Source organism: Strix uralensis, chromosome 1, assembly GCF_047716275.1.
Source record: "Strix uralensis isolate ZFMK-TIS-50842 chromosome 1, bStrUra1, whole genome shotgun sequence".
Lineage (NCBI taxonomy): Eukaryota > Metazoa > Chordata > Aves > Strigiformes > Strigidae > Strix > Strix uralensis.
In genome coordinates this window covers 108,322,473-108,342,779 of record NC_133972.1, presented here as the reverse complement: position 1 = coordinate 108,342,779, position 20,307 = coordinate 108,322,473, and the positions used below count along the sequence as shown (strand labels likewise).

Below are 20,307 nucleotides of genomic sequence, written 5' to 3'. Positions count from 1 at the left end.
CCAAAATGTGCCATGGTTGTGCTGCACCTTCAGAAAATCCAAGGTTGTTTCATGAAATCCTGCATGTAAGGAGACTGGACCACTATTTAAACCCTGAGGTGTGTCATAGGGCTAATTACTGTATCTGTCTCTGCATAACGGTGCTAGCTCTGTATGAGTAATTGGGGCAGGAGCTGGTGTCTAAAATCCCCTTTCAGACCCCCATTTAGCAGCATCGCACAGGTGAGGAATCAGTGACAGTGTGGGAAACATGACTCACATTGGTAGTGATCATTGAGATTAGACTAGAGAACAAATCTTCTAGCTAGAGTTCTGGATGGTGACAGCAGGATCTATATGGCATTTGGCTCTGTCATTTGCCAGCTCAGTAAATCACCTTTTGGGGCCTCTGGTTCCCCACCTGTAAAATGCTGGACAGGAAACAGTGGGACAGTGCTGTTCATCTTGGCAAGAGCAATGAAGAAGAGCTCTGCACAGGAGCCACCTACTACCAGAATTGTGTCCTTGATTATTATTCCTCACAGTGAAGACTAAGAAGGAAAACTGAGGTGAAAAGATGCTTCTTTTAGGCAACACAGGGAGGAAAGAGCTTAAGAGACAGACAGATGAGAGTCAACTGTGGATGTGACAGTGAATTCATTCACCAGGTCTGATTTAATGTTGCTCCTTGAAGAATCGCATTTTAATAGACATTTTACAGTGGAGATACCAGTTGCAACTTGACATAAAATCTGAACTGTGCCATACTTGCAGCGGAAGCTGCATTAAAAGTGAATTAAAATCTCAGTATTGTTTTACCGCTTATTGAGTCTGAGAAATGTCCTTCATAAATATAATGACCCAGGATATGGTGGTTCAGCTAGATGGGGATGATTCCTTCCTCACCACCTGAATCCTGCATAGCAGCCAGCTGGACAAGCAGACATGGCTGCTGACATAAAGCAGGTGCCAGTCTATGTGAGTGGAATGGCTGGAGAACACATGTTCAGTCAGGAGTTGCGTACACCAACCTGTAATTCAGGCACTTTGTCATGACAGGTTATTTCAGGGCATGGCGGGTCATTACTGGCTTAATAAGAACTTCCTCTGAAGCTGACAAATGCCCTCCCCTGTCCCTGACTCGGGTGCTGTTGGGAAGGAAAAAGACTTGGAGTAGAAGGTGAAGATGAGCATGGGAGGATGGGTTCAAGAAGAACCATCACTTTGTGAATGCTGCAGGCCTTCCCAAGGGCACGCCTACAGTCTATGGCCTCTTAAATCTTGAAAAGCACGCCTTGCGAATGGCACAGGATAGGGAGAAGTCAGTATGCAGCATCTGCTTTCACCCTCTGGAGACCACACAGTTCTTAGTTCCTTTGAATATTCTTTAGGGGGCATCAATTGCTATTCATCAATAACTACTAGGGTATTCTGTTGGAAGATGAACACAGAAACTTCAGTGTCTTTATCCTGTTTTGTCCTCTTAGGTCTCATAGAAAGGATTGTAGAATGTAATTAGTGTAAGTAAAGGATACTTTTTAATTCCTTTTTGTCTTCACTACAACAGTGGTATAATTATTGCACATAATTTTACAATGAATTTTTGAGTAAAAGTAATATAATTACAGTCTATTCACTCTTCTTGATCACCTACAGGTCTATCTCCCGTGCATTTGAATGGATTCAAAATTAACTGTTTTTCCTGTTCCTAATAATGATAAATGACCATAACTAGATCATAGAGTTTTGCTTACATTTGTAAGTGATGCTAAATTGTTTTGAGTGTTTTAAGGTGTGTTCATCTTTTTTGCGTTTGATGAATTGCAAATTATGAGTACTGGAAACCTGCTACTCCTCTTTTCCTGCACTCCAGCCCCAACACTCACCCCAGTTATATTATGTTACACTTTTAAAAAAATGATTGTTACACTAATGCCGGTGAAGATAGGAAGTCAACTGTGTGAAATACAAATATAGAAGGAAAGCTTAGCCCTAAAGAGCTGAAATACTAGTTAATAGGACAATAGTAAGAGGTGATCTAGAAAAGATGGAGAAAAAAGTTAGAACAGTAATATTTTGTATAACACTGTCTTACACAAAATGCATGATATAAAGACTTCTGGTGGAAGGTCTTCTGATACATACATAAACTGTGTGTTAGATCCTGACTGGAGTGCTCTCATGACTGAGTACAGGCTATTTAGGGAAGATAACGGGGTTGCTGTGCTCTCTGTAAAGGTGCTCCTTGACTTTGAAGAGCTCGAGTAGAAATCCAAGGATGTGTTTGTCAAGAGTCAAGGTCTAAAGGCAGAGTGACACTGAAGATGCTATGGTGGGGTCTGACCAAATCCCACTGAACAAGATGTAGAGGGTGAGACTTTCTACAATTACGGAAGTCTCCTGACTGCAAGCCTTTGTCTTCATGGCAGATTTCAGCTATGCGGATAGGTACTGCTGGGCTTGCACCATTGTGAGCAGCCCAAGAAGTCCCTAGACTGACTGACAGTTTATAATGCAAATGGTAGAGGGGCTGTACTTGACCTGAGGCTTGCAAAGTGGGAAGAACTGGCAGCAAGTATAGCAGAAATGGCAACTTGGGCTACAGCAACCATGCAGATGATTGAGTTCAAGAGGAAGTCTGGGAAGAGAAGCAGCAGAATTAGGACCCTGGACTTGACAGAGCAGAGTTTGGCTTAGCTAGGGGATTTTTATGCAAAAGTCCTATGGAAGGTGCCAAAGGGGAAAGGGGCACAGGAGGGCTGGCTGATTTTAAAAAAAACAGTCAGAACCAAGCAAAAAACCCCAAAGCTTACTGAGAGGAGAGGAACAATCTGCTTCTTTGTGCAGGATGGGCTTTCAGCAGAAGGCTCTCCTGACTAAGCATGGAGTTTCATGGTGAGCCAGTAATGCAACCAAATAGCATGCAGGAATTGAAAAGATGAATGTACAACAAAGGAAGAGTATAAAGATATTGTTTCAGCACTTTTTGACAAAAATGAGTAAGGTCAAGGCCCAGCTGGAGCTAATATGGGGAGAGGGCATTAACAGTAACAAGAAGGGATTCTACAGGAACACTAATTACAAAAGAAGTTCAGAGAGCATGTAGGCCTGCTGATGAATGGGAGAGAACAACATAGTGGCAAACATTACAAAACAGGGTCCCCAGTGTCTTTTTTGTGTCAGACAAAGCCTACTCCCAGCTTTATACATACCAGCACTATTTGTTATGGAGGATAGCCTACAGGGAAGGAACACTGAGTTAGAGACAACTACAGCTGGATGTATTCAGATTCATAGGGCTTTATGAGATTCATCTGATTGCACTGAAAGAGTTACCTGCTGTCTATCATCTGTGAAAAATCAGGGTGATCTGCAGAGGTCCATGAAGACTGGAAAAAGGCTAAAGGCTAAAAGGTCTGTCTTTCATAAAGACAAAAAGGAGAATATAGGGAACAATATGACAGTTATTGTCACCTCAGTCACTGAAAAAGAACATCTTCTTGAAATTCATTTTCAAACATAGCAAAGACAAGAAGGCAGTGGCCTGTATAAGGAGGCAGATGGCACCGTTAGCAAATTTGCAGACTGTGTTAAGTGGGGGGGAGTGATTGACACACAGAATGGCAGAGCTTTAGTCCAGAGGAATCTTCAGAAAGTTGAGGACTGGGACAACAGAAATTTCATGAGATTAAGCAAGAAGAAATGCAAGTTTCTGCATTCAGGGCAGAATAACTCCAGCATTGGTACAAAGTGGTAACTGGCTAAGCAGCAGCGTGTCTGGAAAGGACCCCAGGGTTGTGGTGGACTAGTTGAACCATGTATGGTTGAGCCAAAAGTCATTGTAAGGTAAACCACACGCTGGGCTAGAAGCAGCATACCCAGCAGATCAAGCAAAGTTGTTGTTCTCATCCACCTTTACTTGGCACTGGTGAGGCCATACCTGGAATCATGCATCCTGTACTGGCCCTCCTTCCTCCCTCCCCCAGTTCAAAGGAGGCTGTAAAGAAGCTGGAGGGAGTCCAGCAGAGAACTGCCAGGATAGTGAAGGACCAAGAGCACAAGCAGCAGTTGAGGGATTAGTGTGGTGAAGATGAGGCTATAGGGTGATCTTAGCAACAGTCTACAGCAGCTGGAGGGGGAATAGCAAAGACAGCGGAGCTAAACTACCATTTAGTAGCAGACAATATGACAAGGAACAACAGCCAAGAACTGCAGTTGGGAGGTTCAGGTTGGGCAGCTGAGAAGACCCATGAAAGGGGTAGTGCAGCCCTGGAACATGTTACTGAGAGAGACTGTGCAATCTCCACCATGGGAAATTCTCAAGAGTTGGCGAGACAAACCACAGCTAATGGGAGCTAGTGTGGGTGATACCCATGATATCAAGCAGGAGGACAGACTAAATTATCTCCACAGGACTCTCTCAAGCAAGTTTTCTATGATTCTATGATAAACATAACCTGTAAGTAATAGGAGATGCCTGTGTGATTGCACGGATGCAAAGCCAAGTATTATCAAGATGCAATGGGCTTCTGGATCAGGGCAAGAGCAAAAATCTCAAGAAGTGTTTTTAATGATGTTGAATTTGTCTTTTACATGTGTCCTGACAAAGGAATGGTCATGTTTTTCTGCCTCTAGGAAATGTTTCCTGAAACACTGCTCTTCCTGTTCCTGATAACCTCTGAGCAAAGAGTTCTTTCTGTTTCCTAGTATTAGTCTATGTTGCTTGTCTGTCTACAGTTTCTTCTCATACTTCTTCAAGGAGTTTGAAGTAACTTCTGCTGAACTTTTCTTTGTCATGCACTTATGAAACCATTTGGTACCTGAGTCATGACTCCTGAAACTTTCTCTTGATTTTTGCTCTTGGATGTCTTTACTGGGTTTGGTTGGGTATTGTTAGTGTTATTGGTTTTAACAACCTTTATCCTAGATCATACAACTGCAATGAGCATAACTTTTATCAAAGTTTAATTTGTCATCTTTTCATTTACTCTGCTTCAGTTTCCTCCATATTCATATCCTCCATACAGTTCCCATCCTTCCACAAAAACAAAAGAAAGGAAATCCAAGACTGATTTTTTAGGGGCAAAAAACCAACTTGCTTCAGCCAGTGTGTTGTTCCTCTGAGCTCTCAGAGGAGAGCAGGGTGTAGTGAAGACACCAGGCTTGTATGTTTTTGAGGGATAGAAGAGAGGAGGAGCATGGAAGTAGGTGCAGAATAGCCATCCAACTCACTGAGATTTTATAAATATTCCTTTCACATTTCAACATAAACCTGAGACAGTTCAATGTAGTTGCAAGTGCCTGCTCTGCTGAAACTAGGCTGTGGTCTCCCTAGTCTCCAGACAGTGCCTTTTGCAAGGGAGTGTGTGTGGGACTTTCTCAGGCTTTCCAGTTGCGTCTGTTCTGTCTTGTATTAATAGTCACTGAACCACAGAAAGACTGACTTGACTTCCTTCATATTCTTGTTGTGAATCAGGCAGAGCTAGGACTAGTGTCTGGTTCTCTCACATGCCACATGAATTTCCCTCACAAGCACATTACTAGCTATCCTGGCATTCCTTTCTTCCTACTTTTGACCAAAATTTGTGGCTCTCCTTGTTGATACTGCCTTATTTTTGCCCAAAGTTTGTATTTGACTAATTAACATTTTTGGACAATAACAAAAATATGCAGCAGATAATTGCCCATCAACATCTGAAGACAACAAAGAAACTGCAATGTAGGGCATCCCCTTCAAGAGATCCAAAGTTTTGTGATTTCAGCTCTTAATTTCACAATAACTTCTTGAGGTACACTGACTTCTCAAATGTCTTTTAGAGTTTGCTGGACTTTACCTTTAACTAGGTCTTTGTAAGTGCATTTTCTGCAGCCACATAGTTAGGAATCCTAGCAGCTTCATTGGGCTGGTTATCTGTATACAAATGGAACGAAGACTATAGGAGACCCCAGACAGCTGTTGAGTGACAGGATTCAATAGGCTGAAACAAGGAAAGAAATGGAGACTCTGTGTGTGCACATACATGAGAGAGGAAGGATGTTAATGCAATGGTGAAATGAAAATGAAAGACTGGAAGAGTTCTTTTTTGCTTGTCTGTCTTTCCAGCTGTCCCCCTTTCCTCAGTGAGCCTCTGTTAATAAACAACACTCTTTCTTTGAGTTCAACATCCAAAAGTTGTATACAGATTTCTGGGACTGACTTGGACCTTTGCTGGGATTATGAATATTATTATTTAGATTTTTCTGTTATATTTGGTGGTTTCTGTTCCTTTGTGTCATTGTTACATAATCTTCCTTGTTTTTAATTTTGTTATGTGCTATTTTGTATTTGAATGCCTGCTCCTCTGTTAGGTACCATCTGATTCTGTCCTCTCTGATCTTTTTATTTTTACATATTTCTTCAACTTCACCTCCTTTGGATTGACTGTTAGCTGGATTATTGCTCTTGTGAATTAGTTTCTGTTAATGATTTGAGATTTTACTACTGCATTCAGCTTTTTCAGCTGCACATTTTGATTTTACTTTGATACTACTTCTCCACTTTCCATTACTGTCCCTAAACAGCATGATCCTGTAGTGATTTCTGTGATTCAGCTACAGAACAAATATTGCTGTCAGTGAAACTGAAAGCAACCATGGCAGTTGCCATTCAGAGGAAAAAGAGTTGGCCCTTAGTTTCTGCGTGTATGTCTTTTAGTAGTCTAAGTGGTGGAAGGAGAAGATGCTGTTAGACAGCAGCTACATGGTAGCACCTCCCTTCACTGTGTGAAACTGAGCCCAGGTATTACAGTAAATTCTTACCTACTCAAACAGTCTCTCATTGCCTCCAGAAGAAAGCATCAGGACAGAGTTTTAATTGTGTTTGGCTGCTCCTTTGAGGTTGCATGCGGACCATCAGTGGGCTTTGCGCACTACAGATTGGAAATCTCTGGTTTAGAGGAGCTGGCAGAAGAGTGCTGTAAATTTGGAACTGAAGTTGCATAAGGAGCTATTCTTGGTTCAGCATTGCTCAATACCTTTATCAACAATTTGGAAGGAAATGTATAATCATCACATAGATTCAGATGATATAAATTGTGATCCAGTAGCTGGATGCCAGCATTTAAGTGTGCTGAGTTCAGTCTGTTTTGCTCAGAAGAAGGGGATTTTTCAAACCATTTCTCATTCCACTCTTTTAAGTGCAAATGGTGAAATACATAGTTTGGCATTTCCCCTTCCATCAATACTGTTTTCCTGGAGATGATTCTACTTCCATACAGTGCTATTTTATGAAGGAAAGGGTTGAGTTCATTTTGTGAGATCTAACAGATTGTAGGTAACAGAGGTTCACTCTCCACAGGTGCCAGTGGGCACTGGTATGCACCCAAGACAGGTGGGCTTGTGGACCCTCCCTACCCTTCCCTATTTTGAGAAGGCTAGTATTGCTTGTGATTTATCATCACACACGCACACACACACAAATTCTCATGGAGTCAGTGCTTCAACTGTACACAACAGAGCAGGAGGGCAGGACACACTCTCTGCTTTCCCTTACATACCGTAACACACACAGCCAACTGTGTTTTCAGTTCATTTTTTCCTAGCAATCAATAATGCCTAGTTGTAGTAACAGCTCACCTATGGCAAATGTGATTATGGCTGATTCCACATAAGTAAATTAGTATTAAATGCCAAGGTATGGATGGAAAAAATGTAGAAGCAATGAAGTCTTGATCCAGCGGTATGAATATAGCCCACAAACCATTTATTTATCATGTGCATCAAGCAGCTTAGTGCATTTTCTAAGATTTGATCTTTCAGAAGGTTCACCTGTGTTTACTGTCAGATTTTGTTTGCACAAGCAGAGATTGCTGGTGGCATGGTAGTGTTATCCTACCAGGGAAATATTCGGATGAGGTCTGCATAGGATTCTTTCATTTCCTCACATAGACGTAGACCTAGGGAATTCTCTAGTTTGGTGGGCAGTTTCAGCTAGAAGGAGATCTTTAAGGGAGTTTGTGTCTTCTTTGGCAAACACAGAAGACAATGTGTTGCTCTGAAGGAAGAGTACAATCTAAACAACTATATGGGAATTTAAAGCCATATGAGGACGGAAGAGATAAGTGTAATGAAGACAAAGGGGCATTCCCCTTCCCCTTCCCCTTCGCCTTCCCCTCATTGTAATCAGGTAGGCATTCCCTAGTAAGATGGGGAAGACATTTCTGCACTTGTATTGCTACTCCCATCCATTTGCCTGCTTGCAACATCCAATCTGACATTCAGTTACACCCATATAAAGGAAAAGTTTAATACCTCTGCCTCAGTGTGACTATGTCTTTGATAGTGTCTGCCTTTATCACTAAAAAAAAGTAAATATGTTATTAAGGTGGTAATGTTCATCTACACTGAGCACAAGTTTGAGCTTTGCTCAAGGTTAGTTAAAAAAAGATGGGTTACCTCCAACTTAATCACCATCCCTTTCCAACTGGAAGGATGCCCAACAAATCTTTACTTTCTAAAGTTCAGTCTCTCTTTTGTTTTATTTTTGCACTGCTCAGTTTAATAAGTTGCTGATATAAATCCAGGTTCCACTAAAGTATTAATGCCGTTTTTGTCAAGAAAATCAAACAATAAAGCAAGATCCAGCCTTAGAGAAGCCAATGGATTTGAGTGAGCTTTATATCTTTCCTGAATAATCACCACACACCTGAATGTATATTTTAAAATAAAATATCACATCATTAAATCATAATTCTCGGATGTACTTCAGAAGCAGTCTAGTGTATATATGCTGAAGCTGGCATCGAATCTCTAACTTCTTTTCAAGGTGATGAGTGCGATATGAAAATATTAATATATTTGTATGAATAATGCTGGCAATTATTACAAGCCCACCTTTTGTTGAACTGCACAGTCACTTTGTGAATCAAATGTAAAATTTGGGTTTAGTCAGGAGATTTTGCCAAATATTGTATTCATTGTAACTGCTTGCCATCTTCTAGTGTTTAGAAACTATAAAACTCAGGAGACACACACACCACATTAGTCAGGACCACTTACCGAATCCACTCTCACTGCACAGTCTGAGCAACCAGCTCTTTTTTTTGACTACCTGAGATTACACCAAACTTTTCTCTTCAGCAGATGGTGTGGTAGTCATGACACTGAGGAAACACTAAGAAACAAATTAGCCATGAGAGAAAAGCAGATAAAAATGTTTTCTTTCCATAACATTTTCCATGCTTTCCTGACTCTTATTTCTCTGCATCCATGCACACACGTGCATGCATGTGTGCGCCACTCCCTGTGTCCAGTGCTCTGCCACCAAGCTTGCTCCAAGACAAGCATCTGGCATTTGCTGCGTCCTGCAGATGGGTCGTGAGTGACACACACACGGTGCAGCTGTCTGTATCTGGCACTCAGGTGATTATTTGTTTGCTAATCAACCACCAGCTCCATTAGTTGAGTTGGAGGTTAGGAGAGGGTGATTAAATATACAGAAAGAGAGGCTGTTATGTAGTTGTGGGTGAAATGCTGGGTGGTAATTACAAGAGATGTAAGGATTGTTATTGTAACCGAGGCTGTAGCAAAAATTAAATCTATCTATTCAAACTGCTTGTCACTGAATATCCAATGGCGGTTTCCTAAAGCAGAACAGAAAAACAAACCTGCTCTGTTCTGCAGCAAGAATAGAGAGGTATCTCCATGTTTGCATTAAAAAGCTGTGGTCACCTGCGAAAATGATCAGATTTCAAACTAAATCAAATATGCAGTTTCTCACAACCGCTTGCAAAGGACGTCAAGAGTTATGTGTGAAAAGAGAAGAAGTGAAATCTAATAGCTTTCTGCTGCTCAGTTCAATTAGTTTAGCTAGCTGACCAAAATTGCAGGTGTTAATTCTGCAGGTGCCAGTTGGGTCTAATCAGTCTGCAGGTTTTATCTGATGCTTAGTGTAGCTCAGCTGGCCAAATGACAGGCTTAATACCTGGCAGAGAGGGATGGTCACCTGCTAGGATGTGATTTGTTGCTTTATTTTATGCAACTTGTAATAAAACATAACTCCATATAATTTTTAATTTATTGTGGTTTTATATGAGCATTTAACCTATACAGAATGAGGAGAAAATCCTCAAATGATTTTAAAATGTCAGCATTTTATCATTAAAATACACGGGGTGCCATCCTGAGGTCACTGGTTTTGACCTCTGCAGGAATGGAATGCTGTCATTAATTTTGAGTAAAATGCTCCTGTGCTGTGGCTGGAGTGTGTAACATAGCGGGATGGGCTGAGAGAACTGGGGGTATTTGGCCCAGAGGAAAAAAGGATAAGGGGAGATCTAATTGCTGTCCTCAGCTGTCTAAAGGGGGGTTACAGAGAAGACAGAGCAAGACTCCTCTCAAAGTTGCTCAGCGAAAGGGCAAGAGGCAATGCTCACAACATGCAGCAAGGGAAGTTCTGAGTGTAAAAAGAAAATTCTTCACCAGGAGACTTAGTCAAACACTGGAACAGGTCTCTCTGAAATGTTGCAGAGTCTCTGTCTGTGGAGACAATGAAAGCTTGCAAGGCAACTTGATCTGCCTTGAAGGTAGCCCTTCCTTGAGTAGGTGGAAATGGAGACCTCCAGAGACCCCTTCCTGCCAAAATCTTCCTGATGTTCTGCATTGCTGTTCTAGGTTGCACCTGGCCCTGCTCTCCCCTCCGATCTTTCAGAAGGAGATGGAGCTCATCCTCATCTCGAGATCCTGAAAGAAATCAGAAAGCACAGCAGAAAAGGCTTGCTTTGAAAAAGAAGCTTTTAAGAAGTAATTGTGGCTTTGTTAATTTATTGTTTCTATTTGAAAGCTTATGAGGAGTATGGTTTTGCTTTCTAGTGGTTAGCCAGCTGACTTGTGCCATCGCTTGTAAGGACCACACAGGATAAACTCTGCACTGAGTTATGCTCGAGACACCTCGTAGGCTTTATCATATCTGGGTATGCAACAGGGGCTGTGTACAAATACCTGATTCAGAAACACTATTTGGTTTAAGTTAATTAATTCCAGAGTTTTTGCTAAGTAAAAAGCACTTGTCCTTTGGGTGCTTGTAAAAGCAGGAAGGCATCTCAGAAGTAGGGAGAGCCTGTGAAAGCAGAGGTTAACTGTCCCCTCCATTTCCTTACCAAGTCCTGCCTTCAGGCGGAAAATGCAGTGCCATTGAGGTGGAGGTCACTGGGACCCAGGGGAGGTTTTGCTGGCCACAGAGGAGGCAAGACTTGAGGGACAGAAGGGTAGTTATAGATGCATGTCTTGGGGAGTTCTGTGAGATTGTTGCTGGAGTTAATCCTGGCAGGACTGTCGAGTAGAGTGGGGTGGCATTAGACACGGTCTTAATGGTGTTTTGTCTACTCCGTAGATAATTTTGTCACCCATGTCAGGGCCAGGTGAAATTTTTATGCTGGTTCCCCCAGTTTATAGATCATTTTAACATACCCTGCCTTTTGCAAGGGAATGCATGAAGTGCAGGCACTGCTGGACTCACACACAGCCTGCCTAGTGCTGGAGCTGTGGTGTCTGGGGCAATATTATACACGGGTTTCCTACAAACTTGCCCGTCACAACACTGCAAATAAGCCAAATCCCAGTTCCTCTTGGGCACTTTCAAAATCAGTATGTTAGGTATACATAGGGGGATTGCAGGACTTTTAAAATTAAGACAGAAAAGGGGCTGCACAGTTGTATATTCATTTTGTAGGCCTTGGTCAGACCTTGCTCTCTGGCTTCCTCTACTTTTCTCACAAAGAGGAACACAAACCGTCTCCTGTGGTCACAGGCCATGACTCCCAGCTCAAATTGCCCTGTCCAAGGACACTTGCTTGGGCTGCTGTCTTGGAGTCAGAAACTGCTGTATTTCACTGGCTCCAAATGAATGCCTCTCAAGAAGATGGAAGATAGTCCTGGGAGGTGCCCCTGGACCCCTGGAAGAAGTTGAGGGATTGTGTTTCTTCTGTTGGGAACTTTTTTTTTCCTAGAACCTGGAACTGGGTGATTACTGTATTTAGTGCAGGCACATTTTATGGGACGCATTTGCAAACCTGCCTTGAATCATCTGAAAAGCCATCTCTGTGTGAGGGCCCAGGAGCTCATGTGTTCACAACACCTGCTCTATAAGACCTCTTATTTTTGTTCAAGCCTGCATGCTCCTTTCAGAAAGAGAGCATTTTGGCCCTCAGTTGGTAGCAAATAGATGATGGATTGAGTTCCCCCTGCCCCAGACCCAGCACACCTGCATGTGATCTGCTAGATCTGCTGTTGGGTGATCTTAGTGTTCAGTAAGGCAGAACCCCTTTGTAGCGCTTCATGGTGAGGTTATAGTGTGACCGTGGTGCATTTGCCTTGAGGATGACATGACTGAAGGACCTCCGTGATGGTCCTCTTCCCTCTGGGAGGGCTTCGGAGACTGATGTCAGGCCAGAGAGCACAGAGCTGGTCTCCTCCTGAAGAGGGATTTGGGATGCCTGAAGGCCTTCAGCGTGGACACAGGTAGGTTCCTCCAGTTTGGGGCACCCTGAGTCAGACAGTCTGAGGAGTGATCTAGCAAGGCCCTGTAGATGTGGCCAACACTGTCCTTTCAGGGTTATGTGCACAGCTCTGGAAACCTCTTCCCCCATGTAATCCTGCATGTTTCCCAGGCTTTTGGAACTTGCAAAGGTTTAAAGAGGTTTCTCTGCACAGGGCTAACCTGCTTGGGAGGCAGGGTAGATTTAGGAGGGGGACTAGTGGAGCTCCAGCCCTTCGACTTAGCTGCTGTGTAGCCACGCAGGTTTACACAGCACCTGCGGTCAGCCCAGGAACTTGCAAACTGCACCGGCTCCTCCCGGAGCACAAAGAGATGCTTTCCCTGCACACACCTTCGTTTAATGAGCAGTAACTTCCCCCTGTAGACAAGCCCTTGGGCTGCGACAAGCGGCCATCCACTATTCTGTGTTTGTAGGGTGCCTGGCAGGTCCTCGCTTTAGGTTGGTACTTAGGCGGTATTGTAGTAAATTATAAAAGATCCTCTCTTTGATGCCTTGTGGGAGAAGGCACTGGGCCTGATTTCCCCCTGCCTTGTTCCTTGTGTTGTGATTCGCACAAGTCGCTATAAACTGCTACCATGCTGATTTGGTAACCACTTTGCCACAGGTATAAATTACAACCCTGGGTGCACAGCAGTGGGGGAATGAGGCCAACCATCTCTAAAGGTCAAAGGAGCATTCATCACACTGCCAAGTCTACTGTGACTTCATTGTGACTTCACATCAATCAAAGTGCTGTTGTTGTTAAAGAATTTCAAATCGATACAAAATAATAATAATAAAAAGAGCCACACTTTCCTTTTCTGCTCCTTTGTTCTGTGCAGAAATGTCTTGTCCTCTAGTCTTCCCAGACAATGTTCCTGGGTGTACAGGTTACAGGTATAAGTGTACTTAGCCAGCAGCAGAGTACAAAGGGGTGGGATCATTCTCAGCCAGCCTAAAATAGAAGGGAGCAGTGGTTAGAAACAATCACTATAACTGTGACTTCCTCAAACAGCATGGCTCTGATGTCAGATACTGGGAAAGAGGAAGCAACGGTTAGCATGCATGATGGTTTAACCAAAGGTGCAATTTGTTCCAGCTTTCTGATGAAAGGCTCTCCCTTGTAAAAAGGAAATATGAGTGGAGCAAGCAACTAATGTTAGAGATCGCCAGCTGTACAGAAGTAAATGAGGAGCAGATTCGGTCACCCTCAGCTGCCCGGCACAGACTGCGAGAGCACATGCTTGCTCTCAGTTCTCTCCTCATATGCCTCTGCTTTGATCTGGAGAGAGCCTGCCCCCACCCCCAAAAAACCAGAAACTCCTACTTGATAAGGTTAAATTACAGTTCCTAAAAAAACCCCAAACTGAAATAATGTAAAAACAAAGATTATGCTATGTTTGACAACTGTATCAGGATTTTTGTCTACTGCTTGTGTTTGGATTAAAGCATTAAGTTTTCTTTGTTCGATTTGTTACTAAGTTTGAGTAGCTTACAGTTGCTGATTTCTGGGTATGCTGCATTTATCTGAGAAAGCTGATCATGAATCAGTGTCACGTTAAAATATGCCTTTAAAGTTAGGGGAGTGGTTAACTGAGAATGTACTTATGAAATTCTGAATTCTCCATTTGATGCTGCATATCCAACACACATGCACATCCCTGGTGTTTCTGTTGTGTTTCATTTTGTTGTTAATTAGCCATGATCTAACTTGGAAGTTGCCCTGCTTGAGCAGAAGGTTGGACTAGGTGACTCCCAGAGGTCTCTCCCAAGCTGAAGTGTCTCTGTGGTCGCTCTGTGTGACGGTGGCTGGCAGAGGAGAGCAGCAGGCAGGAGGATCTGTGGTGAACCTCAGTGCCGCTGCTCTTGTGACCCACTCTCAGCTGATCTGGGCACGTGGTCCCCACTCAGTAATATGAAGGAAAGTTAGAAACCTGAAGCTTCCTCTCCATCAGACCTACAGAACTGCATTTATAGAAAAGTGCAGGAAAAGGTAATTTTCCTGCAGCATTTATCAACCATGTGATTGAATTTACATGTTTTATAGATGAGTTATTTTGGAAGTCCAATGGAAAGGAGATCTTTCTGTATCAAAACATAAATTCTACTCACTTTTCACAAGTCTCTGTATGATCACATTGATCTCATCCCTACTACATTCTTTAAGTCTCATAAAAGTAAATTTGCTGGGCCTTCATGACCTGCCAAACAACTGCAGCCATTCTGCCATACCCAAACTAGTGGTCTCTAGGTTTCTAGTGGTCTTTTTTAACACACTTGCATGGCATCAGCTCAAATTCCCTTCTCTGCAGCAATCTGAGTGTCTAAATTCTGCTCAATGGACAACCACGGGACAGTGACATTGACCTATTCAAATGCTGTGAATGATATGAAAAAGCATTAAAAAAAATTCAGTAGGAGTTGGTAAAGGGAAGAAAATTCTATCAGTGGTTTGGGAAGCATTCTTCTCGTCCAAGGAGCCTTGGCAATAGTCCTGTCCTCTTACAGGTATGAAAGATGTGCTGGCCACAGGACTGTCTGGTGGACAGGCTGATGTGTTGTCCATTGGGAGGGAGTGTCTTGATTTTGGGCACGCCTGGAGCATGCACTGCTGCTGTGTGGGGGCTCTGCCCTGGAACTGGAACCTCACCTTTGCTGTGAGTGGCTCTTCGTTCCCAGGAACAGCAACACCAGCCTTGTTCACCACTGGTCATGACATCTAGTGGGTTAACCGGTCATCCCCACCCGCTGCGTGCTGCCCATTGCTTACCACCTCCTTGTACTTTAGCATCTCCCACAGCAGCTCAAGCAGCTTTTGAGAAAAGGGATGGTGACAGCAGCAGGACTGAATGAACTCCCTACCTTGACAAGTGTTGTATGTATGTATTAACTATAATTTTGTAAAGCCAGAAGCCCTGAACATGTGTCAGTTACCTTGTAATGCCAAAGAAAGGAACATTTCTGGCGGTAGTTTGTGAGTGGGGAGATGAGATGCCTTTGCAGGAGCTCTAAAGTCCCCCTGCTGTAGGAGGGGGCTGCCCTCTCCCTGGACAGGCAGAATGAGGAGTCCAAAACTGAAAAGTGAGCAGTTGTGAGGGGTAGTAACTGAGGAGGAAGGCCCACAGCAGAACGGCTTCTTTATCTTCATTTTTATGAACACCTCTTTAACTTCAAAACCTATTCAGCACTTGGTACAAAAGACAAAGCCAAATTTTTTGTGTGTCTAAAGCATTTCTGATGTGTCTCTCAGCATAGCATTTAGTCACCTGTTGCTCCTTTAAAAACATTTTAAGTGGAGTCCTGGCTTGAATTAAGTGGGGCTGCAGGCTCTATTGCCAGTGAGAGTTACAGGCAGAAGTCCATGTTTTTTTGATGAAAATTAAATTGAGACATTTTTATTTAAACGGGAGCATCCTTTAATCAACATAAAGGCAACTCATCCCCAAGTTTGGAAGCTACTGTACCATCAGGTTTGCAGTTTGCAGTAATGGCTTCTCCATTCTCCTGTGATGATTTAAAAAAAATACCTGGATTTTTCTACTGATGTGAGGCCCCAGTTTCATAACTGAAAGACAGTGCAGTGTGATATCATGTGATGTTATAATTATCAAAAAATGATGCATAAGGTCAAGAGAAATGTGCTGAGTGAACCGGGACATTTGGAGTCTGTAGGCACACGGCCTTAAGGCTGAAGGACATTAATGCTTTTGGCATCACACAGAACCAGTATTATGTTCATGCTGTGGTAGGGATTTCTTTTTCCATAGACCTCCTGATTGTAAAAGGGGATTCCAAAACTCACATGCAAGCAGCAAGTGTCTCCAAGTACACTGTGGCACCCAGCCAGGAACAGAAACCCCTGTTACTGTCTGCTGCCGTGCTACACTGATTGGACATCAGATAGCCATCCGAGCATGGTGTATCATGGCACTCAGGAGTCATGTGAGAGAGACATCAGGAAACAGTAGCTGACAGTCACATCACTGCCAGTCAGAAAGGGATCGGTGCTTAAAAGGAAGCCCTGGATGCTTTCAGCATGACTGAACCCACTGCTAATCTGCATATGTCTGGTTTAGAAGTCACACCATCATAAAGATGCCATGAGCCAGGCAGTACCCATATGTCATTCGTGTGGTGACAGTTCCTAAATATCCCGTCCCCCACAGCTCTATTCCTAAGCATAAACAACAAATAAGAGGCAAAAGGCAGAGCACACAGGCTGTAAAGCATCCCAGTCCTGATCCCAGTATCTCTGTGTTGCTAGGATTGTTAGATTTTTATACTCTGGGTGTATTTGCACATCCTCTTCATCATTTGAAAAAGAAGATTGTTGCATTTGCCAATAGTGTCTCATTTTAGTCCTAAACCAACATTATTATGTGGGTTGACTGAATATATCACTCTTAATCAGATGCAGAAAGGCATACCTTACCTTCCTGACAGTGTTATGGACCACATACCATTTGATTTAGTCTGGTGACAGGGTTGTAAATGTGGAGCTTCACATCAAGCTCCCCGCCAGGGTGGTGCCTCCTATTCCAGCCTGAATGTAAATACTGCTGGAGGTGGGGGCTTGGTTCTGAGTAACCAGAAGATGAATATCAGTGCCGGTGCGTGTTTGCCTCTGGTTGTGAATGCAAGCATGAGCTTGAAGCGGAAAGGCAGACAATTTTGGACAGATTCATACGGATCATTTTGGCCATATGGCTAAAATGAATCAAAGCTCAAATTTGATGAACCCAGATCTGTGCAGAAGTCGTGAGCAATATACGTGATACATATTTTTTTCAGTGTGTTGACTTCAAGGGAAGACCTGTGTGATGTGACTTTCCAAAATACTTCTCACATGGTAGTGATAAGTTCAGTGATGAACTGTGATTTCTACAGCAGACTGAAATTCAGAAACACAAAAAGGCTTTCATTTATTTTCATATAACAATTAAAGTAAACGAAAGTTTCCCAATGAAGACGGCCATACCATGAATCTGTGAACAATTACTTCTTGAACCAGAACTGACTTTACCGAAAGTTTCACTTCTTGCAGGTCTTTGTTTATCTGCTGTGGCAGAGGTAAAAATCTTTGCTCAAGAAGTTGTTGATGAAGTCTCCTGCATTGCATGTAGAATGACAGGTAAAATGGTGGTGAGCAGATCACAGCCCACAATTTGGTTAGCACTCCCAGGTGAGAGGCCTCTGGAGCATAGCTTCAGGTTGCAGGCTACCTGGCAGTCCTTGCCAGAAATGCTCCAGGTTACCAGGGAGGAGGGGGGGAGAAGTTGTGGATATGCAGAACCTTTCTTTTTTCTCTTTTTTCTTTCAGAATCCAAGTACATGAGGCAGCTGTTCCAATTGCAGGTGCTCTTCAGGCTTCAGGCTTCAGTAAAATAGCGCTAGCCCGGTTTCTGCTGGATCTGAATCTGGGATACAAAGTGTATGGAGCCAAAACTAAAGCTGAGTCAGTATGTCTTATCTGGAGCAACCCAGCTATTCTGAGCACTTTCATATACTAGACTTAATCAGTTTTGTGAGTTTTGTGAGGGTTTTTTTTACTGTGTGTCTAGGCAGACCTCATCTATAAGTAAGGCCAAATGCCCCCAAATTCTTAGTTATTAAAAGATGTTTGCATCAAGGTTTCCAAACATGTCTGAAGAAGTTAGGTATCTCAACTCCTACTGATTTCATGAACGCAGTAGGAGTCAGCCAATCGGCCTGTTTAGTCATATTCGAAAATCCCACAAAGCTGTCTTTCAGCAGCTTTGAAAACCTCTCTCCTAGTGCTTTCTAGAGTATGTTGTCATTAATATTGAAAGGTCAGTCAGGGTTGCAGCATTATTTGGACAGGACTGATGTGTGTGGAGGAGACACATGCACATCACAGAGGAAACCTGAGTCCTGCACTGGAATGCACAGCTAAGCCTGTACTGGACTTTGCTCTGCATGGATAGAGGCACTTCTCGATGGAGATGGAAATGTAGACTGAGAGTAATATCATTTAAATATAGGCATAAATCCTGGATCAGGACCCAGATATTTCACGCTGAACTAACTGATTTGACTGTGTACTCTTTTTTTTTTAAGAGTATAATTCATGGCACTCAATGCAAAGTTTACTCTAAATAATTCAACAGTTGTGGGCCCTGTAGGTATTATTGCATGATAACTAGCTTTCCTGGATTAATGTTGCTTATTCTACTTTTGAATAAAGCTAAAAAATTAATTGTTACAAGCTCAGAGCTTACCTTGTTTGATCTCACATACCCTTCTTTCTGTAGAGTTGGAACTACAGTGACTTTTGAGGGTTGGGTACAGTGCTTGTCCAAACTCATGAAGATGAATAAAAAATAATATATGTACTTACCTCAAGGACACACTAACAGGAGGCAAGCAAAGTCACCATGGTGTTGATACAGATGCTCCTAGTTGAAATGACATTCTTGGGCTTAGGCATTTGTATTTACTTTATGGGCTGTTAACCAAGTACATAATGTTTTGCCCAGAAAAAGGACTTACATGAGCTGGATTGCTCATTTTGTGGCTTCCATGACATGGGATGGCTTGAAGGAAACTAGTAGCCACTAGAGAAATTCTTCCTTTCAACCTGTCTATCCTACAACAGCCATCTTCTTAGCCCTTCTCACTCTCCATGTTCTCCACTTGATTCTTGAGAATTGTTTTCTCCTCCTTCAGTCTTCCACCATAAACTTCCTATGTCAGAGTAGGAAGGGGGAGACAAGGGGCATACACATAAGAAGGAAAAGTAGTGTGAGGAAAAAAGAAGGCCTGCAAAGCCTGGAAGAAGAGTGGTATCCGGGAAGAAGGAAAACCCCTGGACAGCAGATAAGGTGAATGAGGGAGTTGGCAACGTGTAGTTACTAGCACAGTGGGGCAGCAGTGTCACTTTTGCTGGTCAAGATCTGTGCAAAGCCTTGGGCCAGACAAACTCAGACAGCTCAGATTTTCATCTCGACTTATGTGTAAGGTCTGTCTCAGTGGTGCACTGCCTACCAAACCTGATCATGAGTATACAGCATAAATCAGGATATGCAAATCTTCGTGTGTGGGCATCTCTCACCCTGATCCGCCTTTATCCTTATCATTTCTGTTCATCACCTGCAAGCGCATAGTGCTATCTGCTCACCAGAGCATTTTTTGATGAAGAGTATTTGTGATGATGGCTGGTTGTATAGCAGGGATGGTAAAATGCTTTGGTGATTTTTGTCTTGTAACGATTGCTGCACCAGGAATCTTCGGTATTGGTTTTGTCTTGTTAGAGGACAGAGAGTGCCTGCGATCAGGTCTGTGGTGAGCACATGCGTGTCTGTCATTACTGGTCAGAGCTAACCAAGCCAGACAGAGAGGTGGAAATTTCAAAGAGTTCAGTTTCTGCACACTTTGTGACCACAGGTAGCTGTGTAGAGGGATGAAAACTCCCTCCCTGAGCTCGATCAAGGCGAAGTCTGTACTTTGGACATGGCCCGCTGCTGAAGAGCTGTGGAGAGACACTCTCCTGGAGGCCACAGTGGTGGCAAGAGGAGGCAGCTGCCCCCAGGAGGCTCCACTGCCCCAGCTCTGTGCCCACCGGGATGACCGGGGGGTGTGGGGGTCCGTGGGTTGCGGAGGGGAGCAGAGTGGCCGTGCGGGTGGGGCCCAGGTGTGGGGTGCAGAGCTGTTTTACCGTTATTTTATGGTGGCAGCAGGCCAGGAGCGATGTTCCGGGGGTGCCAGTGAGCCACCCTGCTGCTCTGCCCCCGCCACATTCCCCTGCCCGCCTTTATGCCTCACTGCATGCTCCAGAAGAGGTACAGTTTCTGCTTTC

At 43.3% G+C, this 20,307-nt stretch overlaps 2 long non-coding RNA genes across 2 annotated transcripts in view; one reads left to right on the top strand and one right to left on the bottom strand.

Annotated features, from left to right (window-relative positions):
• LOC141946644 (uncharacterized) overlaps positions 1 to 10,756 on the top strand; it is a 30,608-nt gene extending 19,852 nt beyond the window's left edge. Inside the window, exon 4 of the long non-coding RNA XR_012629897.1 lies at positions 10,630 to 10,756. This is a non-coding gene — a long non-coding RNA (uncharacterized LOC141946644). The remainder of the gene's footprint in view (positions 1 to 10,629) is intronic.
• Positions 10,757 to 12,331: 1,575 nt separating this feature from the next.
• The window catches only part of LOC141946637 (uncharacterized), a 72,699-nt gene continuing 64,723 nt past the window's right edge, over positions 12,332 to 20,307 (bottom strand). Inside the window, exon 4 of the long non-coding RNA XR_012629895.1 lies at positions 12,332 to 13,446. This is a non-coding gene — a long non-coding RNA (uncharacterized LOC141946637). The remainder of the gene's footprint in view (positions 13,447 to 20,307) is intronic.